The following is an 18,814-nucleotide window of genomic DNA, read 5'->3' on the forward strand; positions in this document are numbered from 1 at the left end:
GCTCACAACTGTCTGAAAAAAGCGTTAACCCCCAGCAGACAAAGAGAAATGGAGTGTGTAGCAGAGAAAAGAGAAATCATAAGTGTCTGGGAGATTTACCCGGTGTGTGTGTTTGGTCAGCTCTCAGGCGGGCCTGTTTGATGTGAATCTCAGATCGGGTTTCAAATACAGCTGGCGCACACACTTGTGCATCACTGCGGCTTTGAAGGCAGCAGATGCAGAGTTCTGATGGAGGGCAGGTGTGTAGCCTGTCTCTCTCTCTCTTGCTCTCTTTCTCTGTGTGTCTGAGGTCCTTGTAAAAAAAAAAAAAAGTCAGCATGCCGGTGATGGAAAGGAACAGCAGCATCTAGTGCCATGGGGACGGACCAGACACGTTATCAGGTTAATGCCACACGTTGGAAAGCACAACCTCGCAAGTGTCACACACACACATGCACATTTGTAGAAAAGCCGAGCGAGGTCTTGCATCCTCAAGGACGTATTGGACTTGTGACTTTCTTCCATATTTTATCTCAAAGCATTCATTGTCTGTCTTTGTAGTGGAATGTATAAAATGTAAAACTAAAGAATTTGAATAAGTTTTGATGGTGCCAGTTTTAAGTGTCTTTGTGAGAACTTTTTGCATAGTTTTTACCACTAAAGCACATGCCAAGCACTGCCTAAAAAAACACTCTTTGCTAGCCCTTTTACTGACAAAGTCTATCAGAAAATATACATGCAACGTAAGAGAATTTAGTCTTTTTTTGACCCGTAAGTCGTAAACAAAACTGCCACCACTTTTATTATTTAAATGATTAAATAATTAATATGATTAATAACATTCTGTGATGGAAATTACATTTGGAATGTTTTTGGAATTTTTTTAGTTTTTAGAATTTTATTATTTTTAAGGTTTTTTTCAATACTACAGTAGCATTTTGTGTATCCTAAACAAATATAATTAATATATTTAGATTATTTGCATCATGTGACATTATATTACAATTAATTTGCAGCTTGATTGGAAATGATGCAGGAAATAATAATAATAAAAAATAGTATTTATTTCTATATCAAAGGCACTCCAGTCTTATGTATTTATTTATGTATTTTTTAATTTATTGGAATTGGAATATTATATTTTTTGATTGGAAATTATGCAGAAAATTAAATTATTTATCTCAGGTTTTTCAACTCATTCATTCATCCATTTTTCATTATTACCCAACAAGGGGTAAATTAGTAAAGATCTATACATAACAGGCATTTAAAAAGTAGCAAATATAAATGATAAAGGCATTGCTAAAAGTTTTCAATATGGTTTTAAAATAACCATCAAATAACAAAATAAAAGTTTAATAAATTTCCATTTTTGTTTTCTTTTTAGGTGACCGAAGTTGAATTTTTTTTCATGTTCCTAGACTGATATAACGAGTGCTGCTGTGCAAGAACTAGTCCCTGGAGGCACCAAAGTTTGCGAGGTTTGTGCTTTGAATCTTTTATTTTTAATTCTTATTATTGGTGGCAAGTAAACAAGAAATTCTTGAACACACACCATGAAATAAGAATAGAAAGTTTTCATTTATGTCTATGAGCTGTGAGGCTAATCTATATTCTCATTCTAGACAGCATTTGATTGGACAAAAATTGGAGTAGTGCAGGATGATGTCATCAAGATATTTGCTCTTTTTTTCTGTGTTTGGGAAAATTGTTTGAAAACTCATTATTATTTGTGGAACGGAAAATTACATGTTTCCACTTTATGTCTCTCCCTCTGCATTGCTCTCATTTCGTTCTTGCTGAAGCTCTCAGAAGCTTTTGCGTTCTGCCATTTTTCTATTTCTCATTGTCGTACGAACCTTGTCTTCCTCTCCTAATCGGTACGCTCTTTATTTTCTAACTCTCACTCTCATTTCACTCTCTCTCTCTAACTCAAATTACACCCATTACAGCCCACTTTAGCTCTCCAGCACCTCTCTCCCTCCCTCTCCACACCTCACTGCAGCAAACACACACAAACACACACACACACACACGTTCTGTGCAGCTTTTCAAGAAAGGCATCTATTTGTCAGCGTCTCTGCAGAGCTGAGACTGCAGGAGGCCTCCGTTTTATAAAACGCACAGCTATCTGTTATACGGCATGTGTGTGGGTGTGTGTGTCATAGAAGAAAAACAACAGAGAAATACCAATAGAGTAAATATCACCAAACCTATGGAGACCGTCCAATTCATGACCCCAAATTTAAAAGAAAGAAATTAGAAATTTGTTGAAAGACGATGCCTGTTTTTGTAGCTTTAAAATTGATGGTATCTATTACCATTTTTAGTACATTTATGATGGTATTACCATATTTACCATGACCTTTATCATGCTATTACTGTTTTTGGGGGGCATTTACAGTGGCATTACCATTTTCATTATCTCATGTGAAAATTATTAATATTTTCATTACTGAATGCATCTGGACTTCTGAGTTTTGGATTTTTTTTTCAAATGATGATTCATTTTAGTTTGGTTTAGACTGGTCAGGCCTGTTAATAACAGCTTAAAACCATGAAACTATCTTAGCCTGTTTTGTTGTTGTTGTTGTTTTGTTTTTTTGTTTTTTTTCTGCAGGTAAATTGACGAACATTAAATTCAGTACAAAAAAATTGTACCGTTATGTCTAAAAACATAATTTAAATAATATATCACTGTTTTTATTTCACTACGGTAATAAAAATGACTATTTTTGCATTTCAGTAATGAGGATTTTTATTAGCATTTAGGAGTACACTAGCATATAGATTAGACTCAAAAGGAAGAAACATGTACTAAAAGCCATAAAACTCGAATTGTGCATGTTATGAAAATATTGGGGATATGGCTAATGCTTCTAAACAATATGCTTAATTTCTTGTTTCTTTTGATTTTAGGGTCATATAGAAACCGGCAATGTTCGTCATAGATATTACTGTGATAGGATTCGTGAGATTCACCCAAGCTGACTTTGTGTGTAACAAAGAACAGAGAGAAAACTTTTGAATGTGTGTTTGAGGGAAAGAGAGATGGAGATTAATTGGGTGAGTGGTGAAAAGCTTTCAGCAGAGTCTGCCTCCATTAAGCTGCGCCGCCGTCCATATATAAGATGGCAAAAAGAACGTAAAAAAAGGGACGAGAATAATGACGGAGTGAGAGAGCAAAATGGATTGGCGGTTTCTTTGTCCTGAGTTTAAACAAATTAAAGAACAACAATTATATGAGACAGACTGAGAGGCAGACGTCCTGCTGTGGTCGCTGTAACTGTACTAACATTCACGAAACAAATACACAAACACACAATGAATCACAATGTGCCACAGCGTTGACTTCCGAAGACAGAAAATATTACTCAGACAACATTACATTCGGTTCACTTGAAATTAGAATATATATGGAAGCAAGTTTATTCCTTCTGACTTTGTCGTGCAATTCCGACTTTATATTTCATAATTGCAACTATATTATAAGTGACTGTATCTCACAATTGCAACCTTATTTCCAGTGTTGGGGGTAACGCATTACAAGTAACGTGAGTTACGTAATCAGATTACTTTTTCAGGTAACTAGTAAATTAACGCATTACTTTTTCATTTACAAGAAAATATTTGCGTTACTTTTTTGCTTTGTTTTCCCATTTAAAAAAATGCAAAATATGACGCAAACCTGCAATAATTAAATGCTAAATAACACAAATGTATCTAATCCCATTTTATTTACTAATATCTTTGCTGCTGACCTTTGATGATCCAGTTCAACCATACGTATTATGAAAAATAACTTCAGATAACAATTGTGCTTCATTGTTTTTTATTGCTGAAGAGTGGTGAAGCTTCTTCTCCTGTGTTTTATTCTTTACACTTTTTGGTGTGAAAGGGCTTTTACATTAGAACTTCTTAAAAACAATCAAGCCCTGCTCATATTTAAAAAGTAACGTGAAAGTAACGCAAATATAACATAATGCATTACTTTCCATAAAAAATAACTAAGTAACATAATTAATTACTCTTTTAGGGTGTAAGACAATATTGTAATGCATTTCTTTTAAAAGTAACTTTGCCCAGCTTATTTCTCGTAATTGTGACTTTATGTGAATTTATATCATGCTACTGGAAATTTGTCTCACAATTGTGATGTTATTTCTTATAATTGCAATTATATTTCACAATGTGACTTTTTTTCTTGTAATTGTGACTTTATTTCTGCCAATTACTGTATGTTTAAGAATACAAATGTATTTTTATTTTAATCTTTATCTCACAATCCATTTTTTATTTACTCTTCAGTCTGTATCATTTTCATAATATATTGTTTAATAACACATTGTTGGGCCCATGCAGTTTATGGTAATATTTCAATGTTTGATTTTTTTAGGACATATATGTTTATTTTCAGACGTTAAATGACTTGTTAATTCATTGCATCAATAAATTTTGTGCAATCAGAAACCAGTTGAGATTGTCTGTGGTGCATTTATTGCTGCGTTCACATCTGCATATACTGTAGATTGTAAGTTGAAAATTAGTTGAGGTTAATACACAAATTAACATGCACAGACACACCGTCAGGACAGATAGCAGACATGACGCAAACACACGTAAGGACACACTTTAGCTATTTATCAAAAACCTCTGGTTTCCATGGTTTCCTGTCTCTCCCCTCCACTATTGAATTCAAAGCTTTTAAAGAGAGAGATGTTCTTCGTTCACATTTTGGAGCACAGATTTATACAAAGACTCTCTGGCCAAAGAGTACCGCAAATTTACCATACTATTACAATTTTATATACTTTATACTTTTTTAACGTTTATCATGGTATTAACATGTTTTATAGACATTTGCCATGCTATTACTTTAGTTTGTGTGTGTGTGTGTTTTTGAATTGTTTTTTTTTGGAAAAAATATGGGACATTTATCATAGTATCCCCATGTTTTCTTTCAGACATTTACCATAATATTAGCATGTTTACCTTGACATTTATAACATGTGATTGCTGTTTTTTTTTTGGCACATTTACAGTGGAATTGCCATGGTATTGGTATTTTTTATTTTTTTTTCAGATATCATGTTTTATTTTTATTTGTTTAACAAAAAAATTGACATTTCAGACATTTACAGTGTTGTTTCTGTTGTTTTGTAAATTTGCCGTGGTGCTATGTTTATGAACATATGTTATAGTATTATTAAAATTTTTCCAACATTTATCATGATATTACCATGTTTTTACACTTTTAACTTAGCGTTTTAATTTGTATTAAATTTGTGTATATATATTTTTTTTTTTTTTTTTTTTTTTTTTTTACATTTACTATGGTATTAACACTTTTTTTTATTTAATGAGGTATAACTCTTTTTCTTGGACTTATGTCATGGTACTACTTTTAAAGTACCATGGTATATAACAGTACCATAATATCAGTGCACCTTCACTGTAAATATACAGTTTGTTTTCATAATGACCACTCATGCTCAATAACCGTATTTTATAATTTTCTTTTTTTCTCAGTACGTTTGTCTTGGTTGATAAGGACAACAGATCATTATGAGTGCCATAATTGCTCAGGAGACAAACACACACACACACACACACTGCACTCCAAAAGGATCCCAATTTCCATCAGCACCCCAGTGGTTTCTGAATTTCTTAATTACATTCCTGGTACTGGCTCACACAAGCGCTCCTCAAACTGTGCTCTGTCAGCAAAGGTAACCTCAGCGCTGATCAATACTAAGTCGCTAATTAAACTTCTCTCTCTCCAGCTTCTAGCATTAGCATGAGGAAGCGCTTCATTGAACCGAACAAAGACCGTGCCGTCTCCAACATTACTGAGTCAACGGGGGTCACGAAAATAAATCCTCTAAGCTAAAGGTGCTGCTCTGAGATCAGCTTATACCCCATCACCAAAAGAACAGGTGATGTGTCTGTCTATCCATCCATCCATCCATCCATCCATCTATCTATCTATCTAGGTGATGAAATTAACATTTTGGTCAAAAACAAAATGGCAAAATTAAACCATATATTAAAACATTTTATATATTAATTTATTTATTTTTATTAGTTTATATTTAGTTTTACATCAATTAAGAAAATGTAAAATGTAATTAGATATACATTTTATATATTAATTAGTTTATATTAATTTACTAATTATGTAAATGTTTACAATCATTTATATCCATGTTTATATTAACGTGATTTGTTTTAGATTAATGCAGTTATTTATACTAATATATTTATTTGTTTCATGTTAATTAAGAATGTGCAAAACTAAACCAAATACTAAAACATTTTATATAGTAATATGTATAAAATTACTAATTATGTTGTTTGTAATAATATATTCTCATTTATATTAATTCATGTTTATATTAATTGTATTTATTTGTTAAGATTAATATTATAATTGTTTATATTAATATATATTTTTTATGTTTTTTAATTAATTAGGAAAGTGCCAAATTAAACCAGATACACAAACATTTTATATATTGTTTATATTGATTTATTTATATCTTAATTGTTTATATTACTATACTTTTCTTCTTCAGATGTTGTAAGAACATTGTAAATGATTCGGCGTGTCATAAAATGCAATGAATGTGGATATAATGAATTTTGTGACATGCTGGGTGCATTTTGTTCATAAAAGCCTTTGTTATCTAAATAATGTTTTGGTGTCGTTCAGACATGTTGATTGAGATTTAGCTTAGCTTTGCTGAGTTTACCTGTGTTTAAGGGGCTCAGTTGTGCTAGGCTGTGTTTAACGGTGTTAAAATGTGGTTCAGCTCAGTTAAGGCTAAACATGTTAAAGTGCAATAATAATTAATAGCTTCATTACTGTCCGTGTGCTTGAATCAGGGTGTCGCTCTAGCACGGTGTACGGTAAATGAGCTGGGCATGATGAACTGGCCTTAATTAGACATGCACGCACACACACACACACTTACACACACTGCACAAGTCACAGCTACAAAATGCTTTAATTAGCATGATAATGATCTGTCATTTAGAAACCCAACCCTCTTAACACACACACAGTGCTGGTATGCTCTGTGTGTGTGTGTGTGTGTGTGTGTGTGTGTGTGTGTCCTCACATGCTCCAGCGCTGCACTGCTCACACTTTTCGCTGGCTTTCTCTTTCCAAGCCCTCATCTTCCTGTGAGTCATTCTTGAGAGCATTCGGTCATCTTTGCTACTGCCCAAAGCACTGTCTGAAGAAGAGAGAGAGAGATGAGAAGGACGGAAGGAGAAAAAAAAAGCATAGACGACAGATCGAAAATCAGAAGAGGTCCAGATTAAAAATGCATCATCTTATTGGCTGATTGGTAAATCTGTGTTTGACTCATTCTCAAGTTTGCTTTGTTATGCCAGTAGTTGACAAGTGAGTCTTTATGACTGAGTCATTGAATCATTCATTCAACCAATTCGTTCAAACATTAGTTTAGGAAATGAACAAGTTTCTGAGTTGTGTCATTGCTACATGACTGAACTGATTTGTTCAAAGCTCAGGTATAAATTCAGAAATTGAACAGTGAGTCTTTTATGAGTGAGTCATCGAATCATTCATTCAACTAATTTGTTCATACACACCGATATATTCAGGAAATGAACAATTGAGTCTCCTAAGTGAGTGAGTCATTGAATCATTCACTCAACTGATTTGTTTTAATGCACTGATTAATTTAGGAACTGAACAAGTAATCAATTTCACGAGTGAGTCACTAATGATTCACTAAATGGATTTGTTCAAAACACAGATTTGTCTTGATAAGTGAATCGTGGATTCAGTTACTCGACTGATTTCTGCAAAACAGTGATTCAGTCAGAAACTTAACAAGTAAGACCCTGCCCCAAATGGCAAACTTCATGTGCACTTGCAGACTTACAATAGATGCCAATATCCGTTAAATCCACAAGACCGTATGTCCCATTTGTCATTTTATCTTTTAAGGTTGCTCGCGGGCGCCCCCTTTTGTGGCCACTATGTACTTCTGCCAAGTGGCATTACGTCACAAAAATGTGGACTCGGAGGAAGACCGCAAGGGTTTAGGGTGCGATTTGGGACAGTTTTTCAGTGTGTCACAGAATAAACCGATTCATGCAAAACACTGATTAATTCAAGAACAAATCAAGTGACTTTATGAGTCTTTATAGGTGATTTATTGTTTTATTCACTCAACTGATTAATTTAAAAACGGGAAAAAGTTCAGGAAAGTTCAGTTTTAACATGTATGACTTTCAGTTTATATAAAACAGATTTAGAAAAATCCATAGTTATCATATATTTTGAACTTGTTCTGTGTGCAAACTTTATTCACAGTCTATGAAAATCTATTTTTTATGGATGTGCTTCACTAAGATGCAGTAGCCCCAAATACCGTGATTTCAAGATGATATGACTAAGTATTAATAACTGATCGGAATAAAAACAACACAGAATTCCTCTAAATAATTTACGCCAAGACTGTCAGAAAAAAAGAAAACATTTTGAAGCAGTGTCTTGAAGCGAGTTGACTTTCTGGATGATCTTTGTCCTGCATTTATTATCTCTGAGTAGTTATTCCAGAAGACAGTGATGCATTAATTGTTAAAGTGCTCAACGCTTCTAAGCTCGCAGCTGTATGTGCGAGTAGATATTCCCGCAAGGGCCTGGTAATCGTTTTCCAGAGATTTTCAAAACTGAAAAGGACTATTTTGGTTTTGAATCTAAACAGTCACAGATTTGGGGGGTTAACGTTTAGATGAAGGTTCAGATCAGGATTACCTTCAGTATAGGTGCTCTACTTGATGAAATGAGCGAGAGGCAGGACACGTCTGTACCTGTCTACCGTTAACAGCCTGTTCTGTCTCTGCTGGGGTTCTCCACTATCGGCTCCTGTTTTCACATTCAGCAGACTTGTGTTCTGCGGCTCGTGGTGGGAAGCGTGCCAGGAAGAAATCTCAGTACGACTGCTAACGGAGGATGACAACAACGTTCCTCTTTTTTCCCCTCTGCATTTCATGCCTCAATTCCGGCCCACTCTCATCTTTTCCTTTGCGTTACTTCAGCCGTGTTCTGCTATGTCTGATACTGGCATATGGGTTTGTGTGTGTGTGTGTGTGTGTGTGTGTGTGTGTGTGTGTGGAGAGAGGTGCGCGGGCACTGGGAGGGCATCAAAGACTGTCAGAGCGAATCAAAGACCCTGCCAACCTTGGCAAACCGGGCACACACACACACATTCTCTTTCACTTTCTGCCAAGTCTTTTTTAGCCCGAATTTTGGCCACGTCCATCCTCTCGTTTGTGTCTTTGTGTGTGTTTTCCGTGGTTGATCATTACAAATGGCAGAGGTCACTTGGCTGGCAGATGTCCCCACTGCTGGGGCCGCCCTTTCAATCTCCATCAATCTCATTTGGGTTGTGTTGTTTTTCTCCTAGTTATCTGTTAATCCTTCTTCTACTTGGCTGTAATTAAATGCTTTAAGATTCATGGAGAACCTGTGTGGTGTGAAAAGACTTGATGGCTCTGTCCCAAATAGTACACTTGCAAATTTGTGATGGCCATCGCATGCAGGATTTTCATAGGTTTATTTCAGAAGTTTTCATATATAATGTTAGATTTTCCTGTATTTGCCAAGTAGTCATTTGAGTGATTCGCCAATGTTTATATATATATATATATATTTCCAATTACATTGCACCATGTACAGGGCCGGAATGGGACTCATTTTCAGCCCTGGAGTTTCATGCCTTAGACCGGCATGTTAAGATTTATTAGAACAGTAAATAATCTAGTGTAAGAATCTCTTTTCTTTAAGATTTAGTATTCATAAATATCCAAACATTGAAATAAAGAAAAAAATCTAATAAAAACAAATATATAAAACAAAATTAAAAATAAAGATTAAAATAGAATTTATTGCTCTTTCTAACGACAGTATCATCTCAGTTTTATTAATGTATTGCTGAATCATCTGGTATCGTTAATTATCTCAGGGCATTTTTCATTGAGCAGGGCTCTTCATTCTTCTGAATGACAATCCTACCTGCCCATTCTAGTGTGTTGGGGTCATGACTGGAGCTTGCTAACGTTACTGGGCCTTGCTCTTAGCAGAAAACGGGACTAGAGGCGGCTGCTGCTGAAGAGCTACAAGAAAAAGGTTGATACATGAGCGGTGGTTTGCAGACAACGTTGTTTTGAAATGTCGCTAGAATCTTGAACCGCTCCTAACTACCTTAACGTTAGCTTACTTACCGGTGTAGCAGTCGATTCTGTTTCCCTTTACGCAAACATACTACAATTCTTGCGTAGTTGCCGAGTTACTATACGTACGATCAGAGCTAGCGTGCGCAAGAAGCGTGACTGGATGTACGGCAAGTCAAATAGTTCAAAATACCGTCCTAAATCTTAAACTTGAAAATAAATTTAAGACGAGAGGTTTTTCAACTTGAAATGTAAAAATATTAGACAAAAATAACGGAACGACTGCAAGATAAATAATAATAAAAAAAAAAAAGAACATAAACGGGAGTGTGAGAATCATTTTACTATGCTGCAATGTAGCAAGAAATTTGTCCCTTTTTGCTTTCCTTACATCCAGGTGTGTTTGGTGCATTTGCACGCGGGTATGTTGCCAAATCCGCAGTGGTGGACGAAGTACACAAATCAAGTACTTGAGTAAAAGTGCAGATACTTATAATAAAATATTACTCCAGTAAAAGTAAAAGTACTCCTTTTTCAATTTTACGCAAGTGAAAGTACAAAAGTACTAAATTTTTTATGTACTTAAGTAAAAAAGTACTGAATGATAGATGTTTGCAATTTTATATAGGCATTTTTTTTATAATCCTACTGCTCAAAATACCTGGGATTTTTTCCAAAATAACCACTATATGGAGTCAAGATATATTTTTGTTGTTGATATGGACTACACTGATCTTACTGAGCTTACACTGTGATGTACCTGAGAGAAAACAGAGATGACCATCTGATTTTCACCAGTAAGAACAAAGTATTTTAAAGTTTGTTGTTTTACAGAACATCACAGTTATATATGACATGATAAAAAGGCCTGAAGATTTTAAGGAAAATATAATTATATTTTCATAATGATTTTTTTCCTTCTCAAACCTTGCCTGGGGTGTAAAAACACCACTTGCCAAACGGGGTGCATCTCTTCCCCTCTTTGATAATTACTGTAGTTACCATGTTCTGAACATCACATCCTTTCTTTTCTCCCCAGATGTAATCTATATATATATATATATATATATATATATATATATATATATATATATATATATATATATATATAGGTGGTTGAATAAAAATATTTGGACATTATTTATAAAAATGACCTCAAGTTAGCACCAGCAAGCTTGTTAGCTAGACAGTTAGCATTAGCTAACAATATTTACTTATTTTCAGTACGGTTATGAATAACGTCCTTAATAACAATGGATGAAAAGTTTAGAGCTCTACTGATGATTAAGTCTAGAGTGTGTCCACCTTTGTGTGTGGGTCCATGTATTCATTATGAATCGACAAGTAAAAAAAAAGCCTCAAGTCCAAATATTAATTTATCACCAATTAACTGTTTGACAAACACTTCCTGCTTCGATGTCCAGATCTGAATTTAAAAAAATCTCAAACATGCTCCGATGTCCCGATCTGAATCAACCGAGTCGCGACCAGGCTCCGAAGTGGCGATCTGAATCAACCGAGTCGCGACCAGGCTCCGAAGTGGCGATCTGAATCTACCGAGTCGCGAACAGGCTCCGAAGTGCCGATCTGAATCTACCGAGTCGCGAACAGGCTCCGAAGTGCCGATCTGAATCAACCGAGTCGCGAACAGGCTCCGAAGTGCCGATCTGAATCAACCGAGTCGCGAACAGGCTCCGAAGTGCCGATCTGAATCAACCGAGTCGCGAACAGGCTCCGAAGTGCCGATCTGAATCAACCGAGTCGCGAACAGGCTCCGAAGTGCCGATCTGAATCCACCGAGTCGCGAACAGGCTCCGAAGTGGCGATCTGAATCAACCAAGTCGCGAACAGGCTCCGAAGTCCCGATCTGAATCAACCGAGTCGCGAACAGGCTCCGAAGTGCCGTTCTGAATCAACCGAGTCGCGAACAGGCTCCGAAGTGCCGTTCTGAATCAACCGAGTCGCGAACAGGCTCCGAAGTGCCGATCTGAACCAACCGAGTCGCGAACAGGCTCCGAAGTGCCGATCTGAATCAACGGAGTCGCGAACAGGCTCCGAAGTCCCGATCTGAATCAACCGAGTCGCGAACAGGCTCCGAAGTGCCGATCTGAAAACTTCGACAAAAGAATGTAGAAAAAAAAATAACTAAATTTCTCCAATAACTCTATACTCTAATAACTCTACAAATCTATGAAAGACTCAGATCACGAGTCTAAAAATAAATCGCTATAGTAAAAGATAAATAATAAGAGGAGTGAAGTTTCCTACCGTTGTTTGGTCCTCACGCGCGTCTGACGCTCTGCGGCGCGTCTCCGCCCCTCACACGCGCGTTTACAGCGCTAAATTAATCATCTTTGCTAATTATTATACATTTACTTCATTGTCAGCTCCAGCCTCCAGGTACTTCATTTTGTTCATTGAACTGTTTGAAACAAAAAAGGTTGTATTTCAGTAATAATTCTAAATTATTTCTGTGATGTGCAGCTGTATTTTCAGCATCATTCCTTCAGTCTTCAGTGTCACATGATCTTTAGAAATCATGAAAATATGATGATTTATTATTAGAACTATTAATAGTTGTGCTACCAAATATTATTTTGGAATCTGTGATCTGTGAAAGTGTTCGCGCTTTCTGTTATCCATTTTTATCTCACTTTTTTTTAGCAACTTGCAAGGTGACGTGTTGAGGGCGGGGCTAGGGAGTCAACAGATAATCACGTCATCATTATCTTGCAGACTGCACTCGGCGAGAAAATATTAAATACAAAATAGTGGGACGGTGGTAAAATAATAAATAAAAAGAGTGGGGCTGCGGTAAAATAATAATAATAATAATTATATATATATATATATATATATATATATATATTTCAACCCAGTGCCATGACAACAACAAGTAAGAAGTATTTTAAGCATGAGAAATACTCTGATACTCCACAAATAACTGACTGTCTCAGTAGGGAACTAAGCATTTTCTACTGCATTAGATCAGTGTGCTTGAGTGAATGCCAGCTTATCAGTGCTAGCCTGCCAGTGCAACAGTGCCCACGTCAGCCATCAGTGCCCTGCAGGCCGGCCAATGCAAATGTCAGGGTTTTTAGGGTAGGACAGAGAGAGAATTTACTTCTGGTCATATTCTGTCTTACAAAGTTGAATTGCTGGTTTTCAAGGATGATAGCATGTCATGCAACCTACTCATGTTGGAATCTGGTTAATTCTGCCAAACGACAGATGAAACTGCACCAAAAATACTGCAGAGATTGATTCAGTGCATGACTTTTGACATAAACAAGATAAGGTAAGTGTTTTTTTTTTTCTCTCAGTTTGCTACTTTAACTATACAAGATTATACGGTTACTTACAAATTATTATTTGGGTGACTTTTCATTGTTTTTGCCATTTTATGAAGACAGACTTTTTAAAGACCAAGACCTTTTTGAGACCAATTAAAGAAAATGTAAGAAATAAATTAAAGGGAATATGAGTCTTGGGGGAACATGGATTGTATTAGCAATGTTTGAAAATGCAGCTTTCAGTCTCTTTATTATTTTTCAATTAATTTTGCACACAAAAAAAATAGTTCAACTAGATTAGTTATAGTATAGTTATAGATTAGACATAGATTTTCAATGCAAATGTCTAAAAATTATTAAGTCCTGATCTTGAAAAAATCTTAAAAACATTTTTCTGTGAAATTTATCAAAATGAAGTGAATTTACGATGTAAAAAAAAAAAGAGAAATATCTGCCAGTGGGCTCAGAAAAATCACCTTCATTTAGAGGGAATTTTTTTTTTCATATCCCAGATATATTCTTGTTTTTTTTTTTTTTTTTTTTTTTTGAAAATAGGCTCATTTTCCAACTCCCCTAGAGTTAAACGATTAAGTTTTACCATTTTTTAATCCATTCAGCCGATCTCCGGGTCTGGCGGTAGCACTTTTAGTTTAGCTTAGCATAGATCATTGAATCTGATTAGACCGTTAGCATCTCACTTAAAATGACCAAAGAGTTTTGATATTTTTCCTATTTAAAACTAGACTCTTCCGTGGTTACATCGTGTACTAAGACCGATGAAAAATGAAAAATTGTGATTTTCTGCGCTGATATGGCTAGGATCTAAACTCAATACTATATTATAGTCCTCAGCTGGTTTGTGTAGTTGCACCAATAGCAGAGTTGTTGGGGACTATTTGAAGGCACTGCGTAATGGTTTCGAAAACGGTTAAACTCAACTGTTTAACTCGGGAGTTGGAAAATGAGCCTTTTTTTTTTTGAGTGGAGTGTTCCTTTAAGGCCTTTTACATTTTTAATTTTTAATTTGTGTAAGGGCAAATTAAGACTCACATAAACCTGGGTTTTGTAAAAAAAATTTAACAAGTTTTGTTTCACCATCCAGTGATTTTAAACGACCTGCTCCGAAACTTGTTTTCTGTTGGAAATTACTTCAGTTTCGAAATAGGAAAATAGGAATACGAAATAGAAAAAAAATTGCACTGTAAACCGCAAAAATGTCTGCAGTGGCGTTTCCCCCACATTAATTGAAATACTCTGCGGAGTCCTAGCCATTTGTTGACAAATATCAGCCCACATTTGGTAAAACAAGCACACAATTTGGCAGCTTTTTTTAAATGCTAGGGGACAGCGGGGTTGAAAGTAACGTGGGACGAAAGTAACAAATCGATTTTCTCCGAGCCTCTTTCTGCATTTGCATTCCCAGCTATGACAGCATATTCAGCATGCAATCCTTGACTGAGCTGAGAAATATCATGTGATTTCCTCATCGTTACCCAAAGTTAGGTCCGTAAAACTGTTTTCAATTACAAAAAGTAAATTCTTTTTTTTAATTAGTCGTGTTGTTTTTCTTCTTTCATGTGTCACAGTAATGATCAATCTACAGGTTATTTAGTGCTTTAACACATCCTAAAGTTTGCATTTTCAGATTTTTTTTTGTATAAAATTAAATTGAGTTTAAATGTCAGGAGTTCCTGTCGGGACGAAAGTAACGATTGTTACTTTTGTCCTGCTACAGTGAAAAAAGTATTTATTTTGTTCCAGTGCATGATATATTGTGACTTTCTGCATCTTGCATCATTTCTTACAAATGTTTATGTCATATTATACCAAAAAACATGTCTGAGTGAGGGTCAGAAAGACAGACAGAGGTCTGGTTTTATCCAAATGTTTTTGAGAGGGTGTTTCTGGACATGGAGGAACATCTCTCTATGGACAGCTGCTACATCACATTTATATTTAGGTTTTAGCCGTATCTTAGCCTTTACACCTCCACTTATGAATCTGCAGTGTTTCCAGATGTTTTAATGCACATTTTCAATATATGCATAAATAGGCCTACTGTTACATTATGTTTAGAGTTTTTTATTATGCTAATGTAATTAAAATTTTATATTGTACATTGTGTTGAATTTTATTTTTTTTATATAAAAATGCATTGAAATTGACAATAAAAAAATACAGTCAGGTTTTGAGACATCTGATGAAACTTAAATTTAAAATGAAAATATGAAGATGTAATTTAATTTTTTTTTTTTGCAAAGATAAAGGACAAAATATGTTTGTAGTAACATATTAACAAGGTCACAATCAGGTATAGCTACTTAAGAAAAATAAGAGTAACAGCAAAACATCTAGGTTATATTGTTGTGTTACTTTCGTCCCAGCCGATGGGGTCGAAAGTAACAATGTGCAAAGTGAAATTATACTGAAGTCTTTCTGCATTTCTACAAAATACCACCTGGTATTGATAGACCACACCTCTTTGTAACTGGCCACAGCAGAAATATATCTGTCTACAACATGATCTTTTAAAATGATGTTTTTCTGAAAAATAGTACTTTCACCCCTGCTCTCCCCTATACCAGCCACCCTCTGTCTCTCTCTTCCACATCAAAGCAGCACTGAGTGCGATATTTAGGAATTTCCATTTGTAGAACGTCTTTAATAGGTGCAACGGCAGGCATTGGAAGGAATCTGATAAAGAGAGAGAGGAAGGCGAGCATGAGCGAGAATTAAAGAAAGCGTCAGATCTGGCAGGGACGAGCGAGCGAGCAGAGAGAGAGAGAGAGAGAGAATCGATGGGTCTTTTCGGAGGAAGGACGCTGTGACTCACAAGCGTTCTGTGACTGTTTCCCAAAGCATTGCACTCTTACCTGCCAGTTACTGTACCTCAGACAGCACATTTATTAGCTAAACCGTAATGTCTGTCTGCTGATGATCCTACCCAGCTTTCTCTCGACTAGAAAATTAAGTCGGTGCTGTACGGGACCCATAGTGCAGTTGGAGGACCAGTTGGAGGACCCACTTCGTTTGGGAGGCCCCTCACGACATTATGCACTACAGAAAACCCTGTTTTTAATAGTATTTTTGTCTAATAGATAGAGACAGACAGGTATATAGAGATAGGGTCGCCGTGATTTTGCCAAGTAAGACATGTTCCTGGATCATTTGGTGATCCTGGATCAACATTATTGTCCAAAAATATAGACTTAACCCAATTCCTACCCCTAAACCTAACCCAACCCATAATTTATACTTACAATCAGTGGTAAATGATAGCTGCTTAAAAAGAGTGCAAAAGAACCTAACCCTGATTGTAAACCTAAAACAGATATTTCCTGAAAAGTTATATCTCAATTCTGATTGGTTGATTGGAATGTTGTTCCAAGATCAACAAGGATGATGGTGTATCTATGGCCTCTAGCAGGGAATAAGTGGGCCATGCTAACCAGCTAATACCTGACCGCTTCAGGTCAGCACAGTGATGTGAGGAACTGATTCCAGATCAGATGCAACTGGCTGTGGGAAGGACTGACTGCAGGTCAGCGTGGAAAAATAGGACGTTTCGGGGGAATAAACTTAAACTGGTGCAAGTCCCACAGTCGTCCTGGGTGAGTTTATTCCCTTAAGCGCAGTGTAGGAAAATGTGCGTGTCAAGCTGTGTTTTTCACACACACACACACACACACAGTTTAATCCTGCGCAGTGGGGATTGCCGTCTGGAGATTGTACAGTATCCAAGACTGAGTCGCGGCTTGCTGACCTTCCCACACACACACACTTCTCCCTCTATGGGCCTATACGTCCATTCTCAGGCGGTGTGTGTGTACAGCGTACAGCTTTGATCCCCAGCTGAAGGGTACTTACAGGCCAAATTTCCAAGTGCGTAAGAGTCAGCCCTCCCACTGGAGAGAGAGCGAGAGAGACAGAATGAATTCTTACACGGCTCTGGGAATTGGGTCTCGGAGGCTGGAGGCTATATATATATATATATATAGCCTCCAGCCTCCGAGAAAGAGAGACAGCAAGGTAGACAGAAAGACAGATATAAAGCCAGCGATAGAAAGAGAGAGGAAGAGAATGACAGATAGAGACTGAGAGACAGACAGGTAGTTTAGACAGAGAAAAGGGAGTGACAGAAAGATAGACAGGCATAGAGATACCATATAGATAGAGTGAAAGAATGATCACAGAAGGATAGACAGAGACATAGAATGACAGAGAGAGAGAGATGGAGATGCAAAGAAAGCAATAGAAACAGAGATAGACAGGCTGATAGGGACAAATATAGATAGTTGGATAGATAGATAGATGGATGGATGGATGGATGGATGGGTGACTGGTGAGTGAGAGGCCCTGCAGGGAAACACTCGGTGTCTGTGTGTGTGTTTCCGGCAGGCATGTGTATCGGTCATCAATGCACAGTTAAGAATATCGATCAGACAGTTATTGACAAACGCCTTTGTTACATAAAGTGTGAACCGTGACTCCAGGTCAGTGTTGATCTGACCTCGCTAGTAACGATTTCACACGCAACCGCAGAACACGTCTGGGCTTGGATGAGCTGTTCAACCCACGGGAAGCAATACATCAATCAATACAATTATCAAATCGCAGTTTATGACATTACAGTTGAGTCGCCGAATCGAACGCAATTGAATTAATTCGCATCGGCTCGTTACAGGTGACGACAGACAGGCCGAGTCATCAAGCCTAGTGCGAGCGGACGAGAGAGAGAGAGAGAGAGAAGGGGATTTGGCTCTTTATCTCTCCGCTGCTCAACGGCCAGTAAGCAGGATTAATGGTCCTGTCTCAGCGTGAGCCAGGTACACACATACACACACCGCAAGCCGCCCCACACACACACACACTCAGAGCGGGGCCAGTAATCTCATGCAAACATCACACGCTTTTCAGGCAGCGCTACGTGCGCACACACATAGGCCTACTCGCATTTCAAAAGCACAGGAAGCACCTGTTTCTCTCCCACAGAGCCTTGCGCACACACGCGCCGTTGCGTTCATTCCCTCACGCTCTGTCTCTTTTCTCGTCTCGCTCCTGCAGTCAGGGTTTCCTTGGCGCTCTTCAGACGCCAGTGGACCGTGACGGAAAGATGTTCCCAGGAGAAATCCCACAGCCGTAGACGCTACCGCTTCGTCCCAGCGATCGTTTCGGTAAATATAGAAAGCAGATAGCATAGCTTTCCAAAACTCTGAGAACATTATTTCTGACAGTTAAAACCAATATCAGGGAACGCAGTTAAGCTAAGAAAGTTAGCAGAGGTAATTCGACTCTTGACACAAGTAGGACTACCTCAGAAAACAGTGCAAAAG

At 36.9% G+C, this 18,814-nt stretch overlaps 1 long non-coding RNA gene across 1 annotated transcript in view; it reads right to left on the reverse strand.

Annotated features, from left to right (window-relative positions):
* Nucleotides 1-10,132, reverse strand: part of LOC127942656 (uncharacterized) — a 62,402-nt gene extending 52,270 nt beyond the window's left edge. Inside the window, exons 1-2 of the long non-coding RNA XR_008149368.1 lie at nt 10,031-10,132; nt 7,101-7,217 (exon numbers count right to left, since the gene is read on the reverse strand). This is a non-coding gene — a long non-coding RNA (uncharacterized LOC127942656). The remainder of the gene's footprint in view (nt 1-7,100; nt 7,218-10,030) is intronic.
* Nucleotides 10,133-18,814: the final 8,682 nt, after the last annotated feature.

Source organism: Carassius gibelio, chromosome A22 (assembly GCF_023724105.1).
Source record: "Carassius gibelio isolate Cgi1373 ecotype wild population from Czech Republic chromosome A22, carGib1.2-hapl.c, whole genome shotgun sequence".
Classification (NCBI taxonomy): Eukaryota; Metazoa; Chordata; class Actinopteri; order Cypriniformes; family Cyprinidae; genus Carassius; species Carassius gibelio.